Raw genomic sequence first — 17042 nt, forward strand, 5'->3', positions numbered from 1 at the left:
CGATGACTGCATGCACAGGACCTGCTCACGATCAAGACAGCCAAAATTCCAACATGGATGGGGAGGGCTCATCAGGTCCCACCCCTAGCCGAGAAGCTGTTGGCAATTAATAGTTGATATGGAAGGGAGAATTGGTCTTCTTTAGGGATACAGCCGCCGAGAGGCTAGGCATGCTCCAGTGGACGTCTCCACACCATGCACACACAGGCCGCACTAAGTGGACCCAGTGTGTTTATTTAAAAAAAAAAGAATAACACATGAAGTTGGTAAAGAAAAGGGGTTAGGGAAGGAATGGGAAGGGAGTGAATTGGAGGGTAGATTTGCTAAAAATACATTATATGCATTATGAAGTTATCAATAAAAATTTAAAAACTAAAAATTAAATAGAAAAGCAGCTTCACTCAGTAGAACTCTCCCCGCTTTCTTCTGTTGGTCCCCATTACGCAGATGTGTGGCTTGTGGTGAGCGTCATCGTCACGTCACCGGCCACGGCTCTCTGCGTACTGTCTAAGGGAAATCTTGATAGCGGAGGGTAGAGAAAGTCTTGCGGATCAATAGAGGATGCGTTGTTCTTAGCCCCAGCAGATCCCTGGTGATCATGCGTCACCATGACGACAGTGCCATTCCAGACAAGAGAGGATTTGCGTCCATGAGATGCAGACCTGCCGTTAGCACTTTTCAACCTCAGTCTGAATTACAGAAACCACAACCTTTGCTCTCAGGATCCCAAGGTGAAAGCCATAGACTCACCCACAGGAAAGGGGGGCTGGGGAGCAGTCTCAGCGTTGCTCAAACCCTCTCCAGAACACAGCTCCCTACTTACACATCCCTGCTTTCAGCCTCCTTAACTCCGCCTCTACTTTGCTTTTGCCAAATCCACTCGCCCAGAATTTTCTAAAAGCCCCCAGGAATAACAGTATATAGACCAAGAAACTACAGGTAAAATAGCATGGAATGCTGTGGAAACTGAAGCCACTTTGGTTTGGCACGGGAAAAAGGCAGATGTGAGGCTGGCTATCACCCACCGTAGCATGAGGCACTGGGCAAGTCCCTCAGTCCCCCTGTATGTCAGAGAAAGTGATACTGGATGCCTGTGGTCTCCGCATGTGGGAGGTGGAGACAGGAGGATCGGGAGTTCAAGGCCAGCTTTGAGTGCATATTGAGTTCAAGTCTAGCCTGTGCTACATGAAATTCTATCTCAAAAAAGCCCAAACAAAATAAAACAAAGGAAGTGGCATTGCCTCGCAAGCCTCTGGGGAGAAGGTCATTAAAGTGAAGGGCAGTTGGGTTCAGGGTGGAGACAGGCAGAGATGCTCCAGCAGAGCAGCTGTTTGTGGGGAGGGGTGGAGGTCTCTGTAACCCCACACAAGGGGGTGGGGCATCAGGAGGCTGGCCAGGAGCTCAGCAGTTCAGGGCACTTGCTGCTCTCACAGAGGACCTGAAATCTGTTTCTAGCACCCATATCAGGTGGCAGCTTACAACGGCCTGTAAGTCCAGCTCCAGGGGATCATGTGCTCCTGGCTTCTGTGGGTATTGCACTCACATGTTCACACGTACTAGCACACACACAAACACAATTAAAAATAGTAAAATAAATACTTAAAAGTTTTTGAACTAAGAAGTTTGGATTTTGTCTGGTGGGCAATGGGGAGGCAAGAAAAGCTTTAAACTGAGGAATGGTGGGGGCTACTATGAACTCCATTTTATAGATGGGAACACTTGGGCACAGGACAGCTAGGTAACTCATTCAAAGCCACCCTGTTACTGTGTTACAAGCCTAGACTTGAACTCTGGTCTCATTTAATCCCAAGCTTCTACACCGTTATTCTTCCTCTGGCCAGAGTTGAAGATGGAGGCCTGGATACCTATTGAACTGTGTTGTTTAAGGTAAGTGGTTTCCCAACATGCATCATTTGACTCATTTGGAACTTCACCTAAGGAAAAACCCAGCGGGAGAAGATAGCCTGAGTTCCTCCTCTAAGAACACGGGCTTAGGAGTCTGGACAGGTGTGTACAACATTTACCCACTCAAAGACCCAGCAACTCCTTCTCTAGGTATTCACTCAAGAAAATGGGAAGGTGTTGTGGAATAATCTTTTTGTACACTGAAGAAATGTCACTCAGATTGGTTTAATAAAAGGCTGAAGAGCCAATAGCTAGGCAGGATTTTCAGGCACAGAGGATGCTGGAAGAAGGGCAGAGACTCAGAAAACATGGAGGAAGTAGGAAAGTAAAATAGATGGCAGTACACAGATTAATGGTTCTAAGAGCTATTTAGAAACAAGCCTAAGCTATTAGCTGAACTTTCCTAAATAATAATAACTCTCTGCGTCGTTATTTAGGAACTGGATGGTAGGACAAAGAAAGACTTACTACAAATAATAACTCTCTGCGTCGTTATTTAGGAACTGGCTGGTAGGACAAAGAAAGACTTACTACAAATGGCATCCAACATGGGGTCATGTACTTCCATGTAAGAGCTGAGAAATCTTTAAAAAAAGGAGCCAAATGTGATTTCCTAGTCCTGTTGTCTCTCATGCAGCCAAGGTATAGAGATGTGTCTCCTGGACACTGCCTGCAGGCTTGAGCCACCAGCACCCTATGAACTAAGCTGAGCATCAGTTTAAGATTTTGCTCATGCAGACAGAAAAGGTTACAGATACAGAGTAAAGCAGATCCAGACAGGAAAAAAACTCTAAAAAGGTTACAGTGTGTTTTAAAAATGTGTATAAGCTTAAAAAAGAAAAGAAAATGAGTATAGATAGTCATAGAAAAAATAGTTCATAAATAATAAAGTCTTTAAAGAAAAAATAAAATAGTATAAAAAATAAGCAACGTACGGACGGACGGAAAATATAATACAGGGAGTTTGGACCTTATGTGGTACTTTGTTAATTTTGAATTTTGTGAATGCTAATGAACAGACAACAGCTGCTGAGAGACATGGGATTGTGAAAGGGACTGCTGAATTAAACCAGCCTATATACTTTAGAGATGTCTTGGCTTCATAATGGAAGTTCAGAATGAAAAATGGGTTGCCTTAGAGGAGAGGTTATGCTTTTGTTTCCACAGAAAACAAAAGGCTCTGGCTTCATTCAAGGTTGATGGAGATCAGATTTGACTCCTGAGTATCTTGGCTACAGACATGGGGAAGAAATCAAGAAAGACTACAGGACAGGTGACGTATACACTGATCCCCCAACATGAGAACAGCTCAGAGATGAGATGAGACATGATAAATCTTGTTGGCTACAGAGTTCTCGTGACTTATTACATGCCATCCTTTCATTTGGCATGGATAGAGATTTATATTATAGTTTGATTATGCAGTCCAAATGAACTTATAAAGTTGACAGATGCCTTTTACCTGCTCAATATAGAACAAAAAAAAATCACCATTAACTGACTTGTGCATATCGCACATTTCATACTTGTGTTAATGCAAATATGCATGTTACCTTTAGAAGTTTGTGTGTTTTCAGAGAAAGGGGACAAGATACCAATAAAAATGGGTGGCCCAGGTGATCCAGCCTCTCAGAATACCTCTGGTGCAGTTTCCTCAAAGTTCTGCATCCTGAACAGCTTCAAGACTGCAGGCAGAGATGCTCCAGCCTCACAGACTACTTACCCAGAACTTTAGATAAGCCTTGTATTATCCCATCACACCAAGATTGGACAACAGCTACCTCCCAGAGGATTTGACCATTATCTTACTTTTTTTCAGGGTTCCTTAAAGGTTCTAGTGCCCCCAGACAACAGGAAGCAGTCTAGAGAACACGATGCCCACATTCCCATAAGATGGGGTGGGTGGATTTTGGTCATTCATGGGTTATGGATGTTTGTCATTATGTAGGGGGGTTGGTTACAAATTGTTATTGGCCATGGTCAGAAAACAAAATGAACAAAGGATTAAATCAGAAATCTCTTTCTGAAGAGAAAAAGGAGGAATGTAGTATAGAAATGATGAGATAAAAGAGTAGATTGTTGAGTCTACTTTTGAACAACCACTAGTCTCAAATATTTTACACTGGTATGGATTTTTGTATATGATGCAAATTTAAGGTTCTGTCATAGTGTATATATGTTTCTATTCTTGTTTAAGATATTGTACCTATGCAGCCCATTTAAAAATGTAATGTAAAGTTTTAGTCCTTGAAAACTATTTAGGATTATAAAGAAATACAGATTAATAGTTATCTATAACAATCAAACTTATAGTCATGATAGGTATGTTTTCAAGGTCATACAAAGATATACTTTAGATATTCAAGCACTTTAAAGACCTACAGAATATAGCATTTAAAATGTTTTAATAAGATGAGGCTTTTCATGACAGTGGGACATGTCTGATCCTGGTAGCACCAATTTACTTTGAAAAAGGATGACAGGCATCAAAGAACCTCCATATGGAGTTTGCTTTCAATGTAGTAAAGCTATCCATTTGGGCAAGAAACTGCACTTGTGTCAACTGCTGACAGTATGCTGTCCATACTGGACAAACAGGACATACACACAAAAGTGACTGCCTAACTTTGCCAAAACAAGGTAGGCAGTCCCTCAGAATTCCTGATTCTCAGAAAAGTCTGTCAGATATTCTAGGGCAATAGATCAAAGACTGATACCCCAACATTACAGAGGAACCTTGGGGTGACTGTCCAGGCAGCTAGATGTTTCTGTTGTTTCTTAGTTTTGGAAGTTGCCTTCTCTACACTTCCTGTTTACTCAGGTAATGTTTTACCCTTCTTGGGTCTCTGATGGAGATTGAAGACTAGATAGTTACAGTTTCACAGTTTTCTTTGTTACCAAATTCAGAAAAGAAACTTACATAAGAGATATAAAGTTTATAAGGTTGAGAAACATAAAAGCTTAAGTTGTTTATCTAAGAAGATGTTTTTAGGTCTAAAAAGATAGTTTTAGGATGGTAATACAAGTTATGATAGAAAATGGTTCAGGTATAAAACTTTAAATATGCCGGGTGGTGGTGGTGCACGCCTTTAATCCCAGCACTCGGGAGGCAGAGGCAGGCAGATCTCTGTGACTTCGAGGCCAGCCTGGACTATCAAGTGAGTTCCAGGAAAGGCACAAAGCTACACAGAGAAACCCTGTCTCAAAAAACCAAAAAAAAAAAAAAAAAAACTTTAAATATATCAAGATAAGTTAGATAATATTCTCCTAATATGCCAAATACAAATGTACTGGACATTATGAAAGTAATTCTTACTTGATAATTGTTCTTTTTATATATAGTTTCATTTGTTAAAGTTGATACCTTCCCTTTATATTTAGATAATACCTGAGAATTTTTCTTATTGTATGTAGTTTCACTATGTTAGAGTTAGAACCTTTCCTTTTTATTTAAACAAAAAGGGGAAAATGCTGTGGAATAATCTTTTTGTACACTGTGAAAATGTGTCACTCAGATTGGTTTAATAAAACGCTGAATGGCCAATAGCTAGGCAGGATTTCCAGGCACCGAGGATGCTGGGAAGAAGGACAAAGACAAGAGGATACATGGAGGAAGCAGGAAAGTAGGATAGACAGTACATAAATGAGGTAAATGAGACTCAGGGCAACACATAGATATATAGAAATGGGTTAATTTAAGTTATAAGAGCTAGTTAGAAACAAGCCTAAGCTATTGGTTAAGCATTCATAATTAATAATAAGTCTCTGTGTGGTTATTTGGGAGCTGGCTAGCAGGCCAGAGAAAGACTCATTACAAGAAGACATTTACATGAGACTCGGGCAAGGATGTTTAGAGCAGCTCCACATAGCTGCCTTAAGGAGAATTATTGTATAATTCACACATGACAGGAGGTACATCACCTGTCCATTCACAGGAGAAGAGGCACAAAGGTGGTTTCCAAATGTGATGGCTCCTCTTCATTGTCACCTGGGCTAGGTTAGAATAACCTAGGAGACACAGTTCTGAGTATAACTGTATAGGAATTTCCAGACAGTTTTAATTAAGGAGGGACCACCCTGCATGTGTGTAGCACCATCCCATGGGCTGGAGTCCCAGACTGGAGAGGTGGTTCAGTCAGTAAAACACTCTGCGTAAGCACAAAGACCTGAGACTGGATATATATATATAAAGGCCAGCATGGTGGTGGGAGTCTGTAAGCCCAGCACTGGGGGCAGTACAGAGAGCTATAGATGGTTTAATTGGCCAGTTAGCCTAACCAATCAGTGAGCTCTAGGACCAGTGAAAGGCCCTGTCTCAAATAACAAGGTGAAAAGTGATAGAACACACATATACACACATACATGCACTCCAGCCTGCAGCTGTGCGCAGACCCTCACAAATATGTATACACCAACACAAACACACACACGTGGGAACAAAGAAGAAAGCATCTTGACTACCAGCACTCATCCTCTCTGACTGCGGGTGCAATGTGACCTATGCTCCTCCACCATGTCTTCCCAGCACAGTGACTGTGAGCCAAAGTAAACCTTCCTCCTCTAAGTTGTTTCAGCTCATGTATTTTGTCATAGCTACAAGAACTGTGACAATGCATCAGAGGACAGTTCAGATGAGCGCCTCAGCAGCCATACTCATGGCCCATGTTCCTGGTAGCTGGAACAGTGGGTACTTAGCTAGCCCTGGGGGCACACCTAGCATTTACAGTACCAACCTCTTGGGGCATATGGTGGGAGAGTGACTTTGATGAAGTTGTCTCAATGCAGTGCTGATATTCTCTGTGCACATGGAATGCCTTAGAGGGTTAGAAACTCTGATGATGGAAACTCTCCAGCTAACTCATGTGATTCTATGTGCCTCAACTGTCACACCCCAGAGTGTACCGAACAGCACCTTCCTCACACCTCCAGCTCTGGACAACACTCCCAAAGCCCATCTCATGGGGAAAACACTCCTCTCTCCTTAACACATAAGATAAGGGATGGAGCCTTGACCGGAAGTGTCCTGGTCTCACTTCTGCTGCTGCAATAAAACACCCTGACAAGAAGCAACTCCAGGGAGAAAGGGCGTGAGTATTTCAGCTCACAATTGCAAGGTATAGGGAGTCACTGTGGGGAAGTTAACGTGGCAGGAACCTGAAGCAGCTGTTGACAACGCGTCACAGTCAAGAGTGGAGAGCAATGAGTACATGCATGCTTAGTGCTCAGCTGGCTTCCTCTGCGGTTACACGGTCCAGGGCCCAAAGCCTGGGAACAGGGCTGACCACTCTCAGGCTGGGTCTTCCTGTATCCACATCAATCAAGACAACCCCTAGTGCTCACAGGACACAGGCCCTAGACGGTCAGTCCACCACTGAGACTCTCCTACCAGGTGATTCTGTGCTCTGCTGGGGTGACAAACTGACCAGTCGCCCGGCTCCAGACACTGCACAGGATGTGCCCAGGCTCTGCCACTGCCTGCCTTTTACCACAGGGATCCTACCCAAGCTTCTCAAGAGACCTTTGAGTACAAAGCCCTTCTCTCTTCCTTTTGACCTCGTATTCCCACACCCTGAGGGTGGTAGTGAGCTCCCCCCAGCCTCCTCTTTGAGTCCTTCATGACTCACTGCTGTCATTCACAATATTCCACGCTGTACATGTGTGCTGGGGCCAGTCTGCAGACCTCCGTCTGCACATGATGTAGATTCACAATCTACAAACTACACACTGTACATGTGTGCTGGGGCCAGGCTGCAGACCACCGTCTGAACATGATGTAGATTCATAATCTACAAATAACAAAGCAAACAAAAACATAGTAAAATAACACTTGGATGGCATTTCTCCCACATAACAAAAGGTCCTGACAAAGTCACTGAAATGAGAGAGGCAGTCTCATTTGATACTGGATAGACCAAGAATTAAACACACGAAGGGTCAAGATTTCCTATTTGATATGGTCACCTGCCAGTTAATTGAAATTGTCTAAAAACTCTTAGAATGAATAAGGTAATTCCATAAAGTGACTAGGAAAGGAATACTCATGTGACAATAACTAGCTAGAAAAGTAATGAAAGACACAGTTCATGTAAACAAGGCCGAGGCAGCAAGGTACAGCTCCCTGTGGAGATGATGAAGCTCAGAGTGAGGACAGAGAGTGACCGGAGAGGTGGCCACACTTGATCCAAAGCCATGGTCTCATGGAACTACCATGATTCTCAAAGTCTTGTCAGCAGAGAACAAAGAGAATCATCTCACACACACACACCCTGATTTTAAAACATCTAACGTGTTCTCAAAAACTTCCTCCACGGGGGCAATACAGGAGAAAACTATTTATGATGCATGGGGAAGCATGTCACTATGGAGCGTGTCATGAGAGAGTGTCTCTGTCAGGTTAAACCAGCCACTTTGGAAAAGAGCTAGGTTAATGAAACTCAAAAAAAAAAAAAAAAATCACATGACAAGTGAGGTCGCAAATCACAGTCCATCTGCTTATGTGACTTATAAGCATGTCATAGTGTGGGGACAGAGGGATGTACTGAGATTATTGTTCTGTCTGTGAAGAATGTCCCTAGAATCTTGATTAGGAGTGCACTGAATCTGTCGACTGCTGTTGCTGGGAAGGCTGTTTTCACAATATTGAGTCTTCCATTCCATGAGCATGGATTTTGTGCTGGTTAGTTCTTGTCAACTTAACATAAACCTAGACTTACCCGGGAAGAGGGAATCTATTTTTTTAAAGTCTTCATAAGATTGGCCTGTAGGCAAGTCTATAGGGCTTTTCTTGAGTAATTATGTGGCAAGGCCAGCCCACTATAGAGTGGCATAACCTCTGGGCAGGAGGTCCTGGATGGTAAAGAAAGCAGGCTGAGCAAGCCATGGAGAGCCAGCCAGTGAGCAGTGTTCCTCCATGGTTTCTGCTTTGGTTCTTGCCTCTAAGCTCCTGCCTTGACTTCCTTCAGTGATAGAGTGTGATGTGAGTTATAAAATGAAATAAACCCTTTCCTCCTTGAGGTGTTTTTGGTCATGATGTTTTATTACAGCAACAGAAACCCTAAAACAGATGTCTTTCCCTTTTCAGTGGTCTCTTAAAGTTTTCACTGTAGAAGTCTTTAATTTCCTTGGTAAAGTTTAATACCAGGTATTCAGGGATGGATTCCTATGGTGAATGGGATTATTGCCCTGGCCTCTTTCATTGTATGCTCTTCGTTGGTATATAGGGAACCTGCTACTAATTTTTGTGTGTTCACTTTGTATTTTGACTCTTTGCTGAAAGTATTTATTAGTTCTAAGAGTGCTGGAGAATTAAAATAGTGGTTCTCAAACTATTGGTCGTGACCTCTTTGGGGGGTTGATGATCCTTTCATAGGGGTTGCCTAAGACCATGCTGCATATCAGACATTTACATTACAATTCATAACAGTTACAAAATTACAGTGATGAAGTAGGAATGAAAATAATTTTATGGCTTGGGGGGGTCGTCACTAGAATATAAGGAACTGTTATAAAGGTCATAGCACTAGGAATGTTGGGAACCACTGCTGTAGGTTCTCTTATGAATAGAATCATATCATATACTAATAGGGACACTTTGGCTTCTTTTCCTATTTGTGCTCATCTTGTTTCCTTGTTTTGTCTTATTGCTCTGGCTGAGTCCAAGCATGTACTGAATAGAAGTGGAGAGAGTGAACACCTTTGTCTTATTCCTGATCTTAAGTAGGAGTGCTCAGAGCTTTTCTCCATTTAGTATGTTGCTGGATACAGGCTTGTTGTATTCAGTCTCTTTATTATGGTGAGGAAAGCTCCTTCTATTCCTAGCCTCTCCATGACTGTTACCGTAAGGGGTGTTGGATTTTGCCAGTTTTTTTTTTCTTTATCTAAAGAAAAGATCATGTGGTCTCTGTCTTTGAATCTATTTATGTTAGGGATAACATTTATTGATTTACATATGTTGAACTATCCCTGTATCACTGGAATAAACCAACCCAGTAATGATAAATGATCTTTTTGATACAACTTTGAATTTGGTTTATCAGTATTTTATTAAGAATTTTTACATCTATGTTCATCAGGGAGATTGGTCTGTAATTTTCATTTTTGTTGTTGTTCTGTCCTGATTTGAGGCTTGTTCCACAGGAAGGAATTCACACCTGGTACTGTAAACATGTTTTAAACCAATGGCTAGGGAAATCATAGGCCAATGGGGAGAACCTACTGATACTGTTTTTTCTAAAAGACCATGTTGCCAAACTGACTTCTAAATGTAACTATGTATATCTACAGGTGTGTGCTTTTCTCATTTGTGGTCAGAGAAGCTTCTTTATGTAGTGGGCAGTGGTTAATCCAAAGATGCATTGCTGTTTCAAGTGTTGAGAATAAGTGACTTTGAATGCTCAGCCTTTGATGGAGCATTTATATATCACACACACAAGGATCAAAGAACATCTCAGAAGAGGGGGCAGAAAGAATATTAGAACCAGAGGATGGGGAAGAGGGCTGTGAAATGCTGCCTGCTGAACATAACATGGCTCTTGCATGCATGAACTCATAGCAGCTGTGGTTACCTAAACAAGGTCTTCACAAGATCAAGCCAGTTAAAAAGTCCAGGGTGCAGAAGAGAGGCGTTCCCAAGCTCCACCCCACATTGAGAAGGTGTTGAGAGTTGATGGCTGCTGCAGAGGAAGCGTTATTTTCTTTGAGGGTGGTTACTGGTAGGTTCCCTAATCCCCAGAGGATGGCCCTAAACCCATGTGCATATGAGTAGCACTAACTGGACTTGGTGGGTTAAAGTAAATCTATAATAAATATTGTGTAATAAATATATAGTTTTAAAAGGAGGACATGAAGTTGGGAGGGGGTCCTGGGGTGAATTGGAAGGGAATGAATGGTGAATATGATCAAGATATTCTACATACATGAATGAAATTTTCGAAGAATTTTTTTTTAATTAAATTAAAAAAAAGATTTGGCTGCAGAGTCGTTATTGACTCTGGGTGAACAGCTGCCTCCTCCCGCAAAGCTGACTGTCAGTCTGACTTGCTGCAGGAAGACTGTAAAGGAAGCGGGGAGGTACCAGGAAAGTACTTCCCACTGCATTCAGGCTCCTCTTTGCCCTATAGTAGTATTCATGCCCAAGTCTTTCTTCTTTTTTTTAGAGTTATTTTATTTTCAATTGTTTGTGTGTGCACGTGTGCACATGCGGGTGTACTTGGAGACCAGAGGTGTTCCCTCTTCCTGGAACTGTAGGTATTGGCAGTTGAGAGCTACTCTACATGAATGCTGAGCCCAGAGCTCAGGTTGGGCCCTGCTCTGATGACTAGGAGCACTGTAATGAGTCTGTAAAATCCACTGCCTTCCAGAATTTCAAATCCACTCTCCCTAGAAACTGCCCCAGCTTCAGCTTTGCCCTGAGCCACTGACTGGGAAAGCTTTGAGCAGCAACCTGTCTCACCTGAACACCTGTGGAGCCCTGAGAGAGCTGAGTCTCAGTGCTTAACCCTTTAAATGTTGCGGCGCTGAAGCCTCCCCTCTCCCACAAAATTACTAGCTATTGGACTGGGCAGTAGGGTCAGTTGTGACGGGCGGGGCCCTTCCCTTGAGAAGGCCAGAGTAAGAGACACAAAGGCAAACCCAGGAGGCTCAGAGTAAATGGCAGGGTTAAGGCAGCTGTTCTGAGAGCAGCTGGACACAGATATTTGTCGTTGCTGTTTCTTTGTTCTAATCAGAGCCTTTGGTTCACTGTTCTTATCTCCTTTATCTATTTAAACAGTGTTTCACATAGCTCAGGCTGGCCTCAGACTCATTATACTGTGGAGGATGACCTGGAACTCTTGCTTCCATCTCCTGAGGGTGGAATAACAAGTTTCTACCGTGGTGTCCGTCTGGCTCAACTCTTAACTCTTAAGCTGTCGATTATTTGTTTACCTCGTTAAGATAGCTTGTGTACAATCACGACCCAAAACACAGACACTAAGTGGCTGTCCTTTGGTGTCTTGTTTTCTTTCCCACCTTGCCTTTCACCTCGCAGGCTTCGGTGGGTTCACGGTCCCCGCACCAGTGCGGCAGCCCCCCCCCCCCAGCACCAGTGCAGCAGGCTCTCTCTTCCACCTGCTGACCGTAGTAGTGGGGAGGGGCTACAGTTGAGGGATGCATACTGGGTGGTCACCGAGGATGGAGGCCTTTACTGTGGGAACTCAGTATCAACTGGACTCAGAAAGCCAAGGGGTTTCTTTTCCACCACAATGAGGGGCAGAATTAGCAACCAAACTTTTGCAGAATTCTGATGAAGGTATTGCTATGTTCTGTTGTGTTTTGATCTGGTTTCCTTGGTTTGAGTTTTAAACTAGCTCTTCTCTGAGCTCCTAAAAGTTCATTACATGGAAGTCAGGGCTCCATTTCCCACCCAAGAGACCACATTAGAGGAAAACGCTGTTGGAAAAGTCCACCCCTCATTTTCCATCTCAAATTCAGTCCTGTGAGTGGTTTCCAAAGAGACACACACTCAGTCCCCAATTTGCCACATGATGCTCACATGGCCTCAGGACACTGCCAGCAAGACAGCTACCACCAGATGTGGCCCCTTGGCCTTGGCCAGAACCATGAGCCAACATAAACTTGTTTTCTTTAAAGGCCCCGTGGGCTGTAGTATTGCCTTCTTAGCCACAGAAGACAGACCCGCACAACTGTCCATTTGTCTGTCTTGAGTTCACAGAGAACAGTCAGGCTTTTATTCAATGTTTCTGTACTCTACTTGTGTCTTCTTCCTTCCATGCTAAGATAAGGGGAAAGGAGGGAGGGAAGGGAAACATCCCATAATGACTCATTCGTTTACCCCGACTATCTCAGGACAACTTTTCAAACACACAGGTTAAATATGAAAACTGAAAACAAGCAGTGAGGGATGTGGGTGGAGCTCAGAGGCAGAGCACTTGCCTGGATGGCTCCACCCCCGGGACTGCATCATTTGCCAGGTTCACACACCCGTCTCCATTCTCCCTTAGTAATGCTCAGACCATATCACTGGATCACACAGTCTCGCCTTTCAAACCTTCCCCTCTCTTAGTTTTACAAGTGATCCTCTATTACTCAACTTTAGTCCACATGTTCAGGCTCATTCCTCTGAAGCCTAATTTTTAGTAGATTCCTTAAACAGAGCAGGGAACACCAGCTCTCCAATTTGCCCATGCAGACAGGATGTGCATTTTCATTTTGGATAAAGTATGCTTCAGCATGCACAAGGCCTGGCTTCCATCCCAGATGCAAACAAAAGAAACAATCCGAGTGAGGTGGCTTGGGTGAGAAATGTCCCCCCTAGACTCTGGTATTTGGACACTGGGTCCCAGCTGATGGCACTATTTGGAGAGGTTTAGGAAGTGAAGCCTTGCTAGAGGAAGGATGTCACTGGGGCAGTTTTGAGAGCTTCAGGCCTTGCCCTACTTGGCATTTGCTCTCTCTGCTTTGTGCCTGGGGAGGAAGATGTGAGCTCTCAGCTCCCTGCTCCTGTGGCCATGCCTGACACTTGAGAACACGCCCCGCCACCCTGATGGCTCTTATCCCCCGGGAACCATAAACCCAAACATGGGTGAGGGCATTTTATCACAGAAACAGAAAAGTAAACTGAGACACCAAGTATGTTCTTTATGTTTAAAGGAAGTTTTTTAAGTCTGTATGAAATCACCAGAGCTGGGTATGGCAGTGCAGGCCTGTAATCCCAGGCCTTAGGAGGCAGAAGTGTGAGGATCACTACAAGTTTGAGGCCTGAGGTACACAGCAAATTCTAGGGCAACAAGTCTACAGAGGAAGACTTTGTCTCAATAGAAGGGGAGAAGGGGGAGGAGGTGGAGGAGAAGGAGGAGGAGGGGATGACCTTTGGTTCTATCTCCTCCAAGTGCCTTAACCATGTTATCTTGTGTATGAAGCATTGCTGTTGAAAACTCTGATAATGACTCTTTTTAAGTTTGTATAATCAGTTTCTGAAAATGTCCCCTTAAAGTCCTGCCACTCGACTAGCCTATGCTTTGGTGTTGATCTTTATGGCTCAGTGTTCCCATGTGTTGTCTTGCAACATGTTCATTTAAATGTTTTTCAGGGTGCGCCCCATGCCCTGGGCGCTGCAGCCATGGGCCTCCATGCCACGGTCCCAGCTGTGCCACTCTGGCAGCAACAGCAGCCCGCGCCCTGGCTGGGCCTCTGGCCCTTAGGGCTGCTCAGCACACCGGTGCTTCGGCGTGGTGCTTCGGCCACCCGGAGCCCCTGGCACCCTGTGTGAATGGCTGTGGTGCTCTGTACACTGAAGGAGACAAAAGTGTAGAGGGTAGCTGGTCCATCTATGACCTTGAAGCACCGCCCCTAGGGATGTAGCAGGTAATTACATCTCCCCCTCGTGGGTTTGGATGTGGAGACAGACCCAGGCTGAAGACCAGTGTTGGACTGTACCTCGGCCTTCCAGGACCCTACGATCAATCTCCCATGCTGGAGTGAGTCTTCCTCCCTAATAAATTCCTTTGCCCTTTAAGCAGACTCCGTGGATTTCTTGCATTAACAAAAGCCTTTGTTGAATTCTTGACTGATGGAATTAAGGAAGAAAAGAAAACCCAGAAGCGTAAGTCCTTTCCTAAGATGTCTGAGATTGGGAGCTGGAAGTGAACAGGACAAAGGCTAAATTATTGGGCAAAGTTGCTGGAGAAAAGATCATAGTCACTTTCAACATCAACAACAGCATCTCTCCAACATTTGATGGTGAGAAAGAGACCTCACAAGGGCAGAAGGCTGAAGAGGAGCTGGAGCTACCATTAACTAGCAACGTTGTGGTTTAAGTTCAAAAGAGTGATGGTAAGAAGTCCCTTGTATTGGACTGTCACTATCCTGATGAGAGATGGGACAAGAAGAGGCCAAGAGTGATACTTATTTTCTCTATCAAGAAAGTTGGCTTCCAGGCCCCGTGACTCTCAGTGGAAGGATATTACTCAATTACACACTCAACGCAGACTCCCTGGACTGGGCCTTGCATGACCTGATGGATTTCCTTGCAGACTGATGGGAGAACAGCACTTTTGTGGATGAGTTGGTGGAGCTCAGTAGAGCCCTAGAGCACCAAGAATAAATCACCTTTCTTGAGAACCTCAAAAGTTTTGTCAAGAACCATTAGAACTATCAGAGACTGGGGGTTTTAATTTAACTGGCAAGCTCTGGCCAGTGAACAAAAGCTGCCTTGACATCAGAATCATGCGTTGAAATGGCTGTCATCCTAATATCATGGGAGGAAAAGAGCAAGTTTACATTATTGCTCTTACACGTCCATTTACTATTGGTTTTTTCCCCCTGTACAAATGTATTACTTGTAGATTTTTGTAAAACATAATGAGAGACGATAAGTTGAGTTTATTTCCTAGGGGTTTTTTTGACATTTCTTCCTTCAGTTTGGGGCCTTTGTCCTTCCCTGCTTTGGCGCTCCTCCTCCTCCTCAGGGGCGCCTGTCCTGTGTGCGCTTCCTCTGCTTCCTCTGTGCTAGCTGCTGTACTCCTGGATCCTTTCCCTTCTTCTTTGTCCCCTTTCTAGTTTCAAGATTTACTTTTTATGTTTATTGTATGCATACATGCATACATGTGGGCACATGCACATGAGCGTGCAGGTGCCCGTGGAGTTAAGGGGGCACTGGATCCCCTGGAGCTGGAGTTACAGGGGGTTGTGAGCCACCTGCTGTGGGTGCTGGGAGCCCAACTCCAGTCCTCTGGAAGAGCAGCGCCCACAGCTAACCAGTGAGCTTCTCTCCAGCTCCACTGCTAGACTTTCTTAAATTCCCTTCCCCCTTCTCTTTCCTTGGGATCCCTTCTACACTTACCTGACCTTGTGTTTACTCTAATTCAAGCTTCATGAATTGTTTCTATTTATTTCTGTCGACTTCCACTTCCACTGCTCTGTCTGCATCATTTTTTTTTTTTTTTTTTTTTGGTTTTTCGAGACAGGGTTTCTCTGTGTAGCTTTGTGCCTTTTCCTGGAACTCACTTGGTAGCCCAGGCTGGCCTCGAACTCACAGAAATCCGCCTGCCTCTGCCTCCCGAGTGCTGGGATTAAAGGCGTGCGCCACCACCGCCCGGCTCTCTGTCTGCATCTTGTGTCGTTTTTCCTAATGCCATTCGTTCTTTTTTAAGAAAATACAGCATTTGTCTAATACACACAAGGCCATAAGCTCAACTTCAGCATCGCAATGAATGAATGAATGAATGAATGAATGAATGAATGAATGAATAAAGGATGAAAGTGTATTAGTTACAATTGCTGTTAATCAGACACCTGCCTAAAGGAACTTAGGGAAAGAAGGGCTTGTTCTGGCTTACAGTTTGAGTCCCCTGTGGTGGAGAAGGGATGGTGGCAGGATTTTGAGGTGGCTGGTCACACTCATCCACAGACAGGAAGGAGAGAGACACTTAGCCAGTGATCAAGCTACTTTCTCCCTTTTAGTCAGTCCTGGACCCCAGCCCATGGAATGGTGCCTCTCCCATATTCAGGGTGGGCCTTTTCATTTCAACTAAATTTAGAAACTCCCTCACAGACATGCCCAGAGATTCATCTCCCAGATGATTCTAGATCCTGTCAAGTTGATAATAAGTGTTAACCACTAGAGAAAGTAAAGGAAAAATACATTCCAATACAGTCCCTTAGAACTATCAATCCACGTGCAATCCTGTCTCTCAAGTATGGAAAGGCCTATCCTATGAAATACTATTTGATTACACGGTGAGACTGCAGTCTGTGGCAGAGGAGGGGGCTGTGAATGTACTTCAGGCTCGCATCAGTTGGCTTGAAGTTACTCATGAGGCCCTGGGTGGGCCTCGCCTGATCAGGTGACTCTTTCACCCTGCGAGGCTAACTAGCAGTCAGAGGAAGGCAGGGAAGGCCCAAGCAGCCAAGACCCTCTGCCTGTCATGGAGAGGGCTATGTGACAGGAGTAGGCAGCCTTCGTCTACAGTCACAGAATCCTCCCAACAGCCAGGGAGTTTAGGAAAGGACCCAGAGCCTCAGATAAGGTCACCGTTCTGCCAACACCTTCACCTCAGCTCATGCATTCCTTAGCAGAGGACCCACTGGCTTCTGAGCCGGGGGACCTGTAGGGCAGTGAGTGCATAGTGAAGGGCAGG

At 44.3% G+C, this 17042-nt stretch overlaps 1 pseudogene; it reads left to right on the forward strand.

The window, feature by feature from the left end:
- Nucleotides 1-598: 598 nt before the first annotated feature.
- Nucleotides 599-15328, forward strand: LOC114700128 (annotated as a pseudogene).
- Nucleotides 15329-17042: the final 1714 nt, after the last annotated feature.

Source organism: Peromyscus leucopus, chromosome 3, assembly GCF_004664715.2.
Source record: "Peromyscus leucopus breed LL Stock chromosome 3, UCI_PerLeu_2.1, whole genome shotgun sequence".
Lineage (NCBI taxonomy): Eukaryota > Metazoa > Chordata > Mammalia > Rodentia > Cricetidae > Peromyscus > Peromyscus leucopus.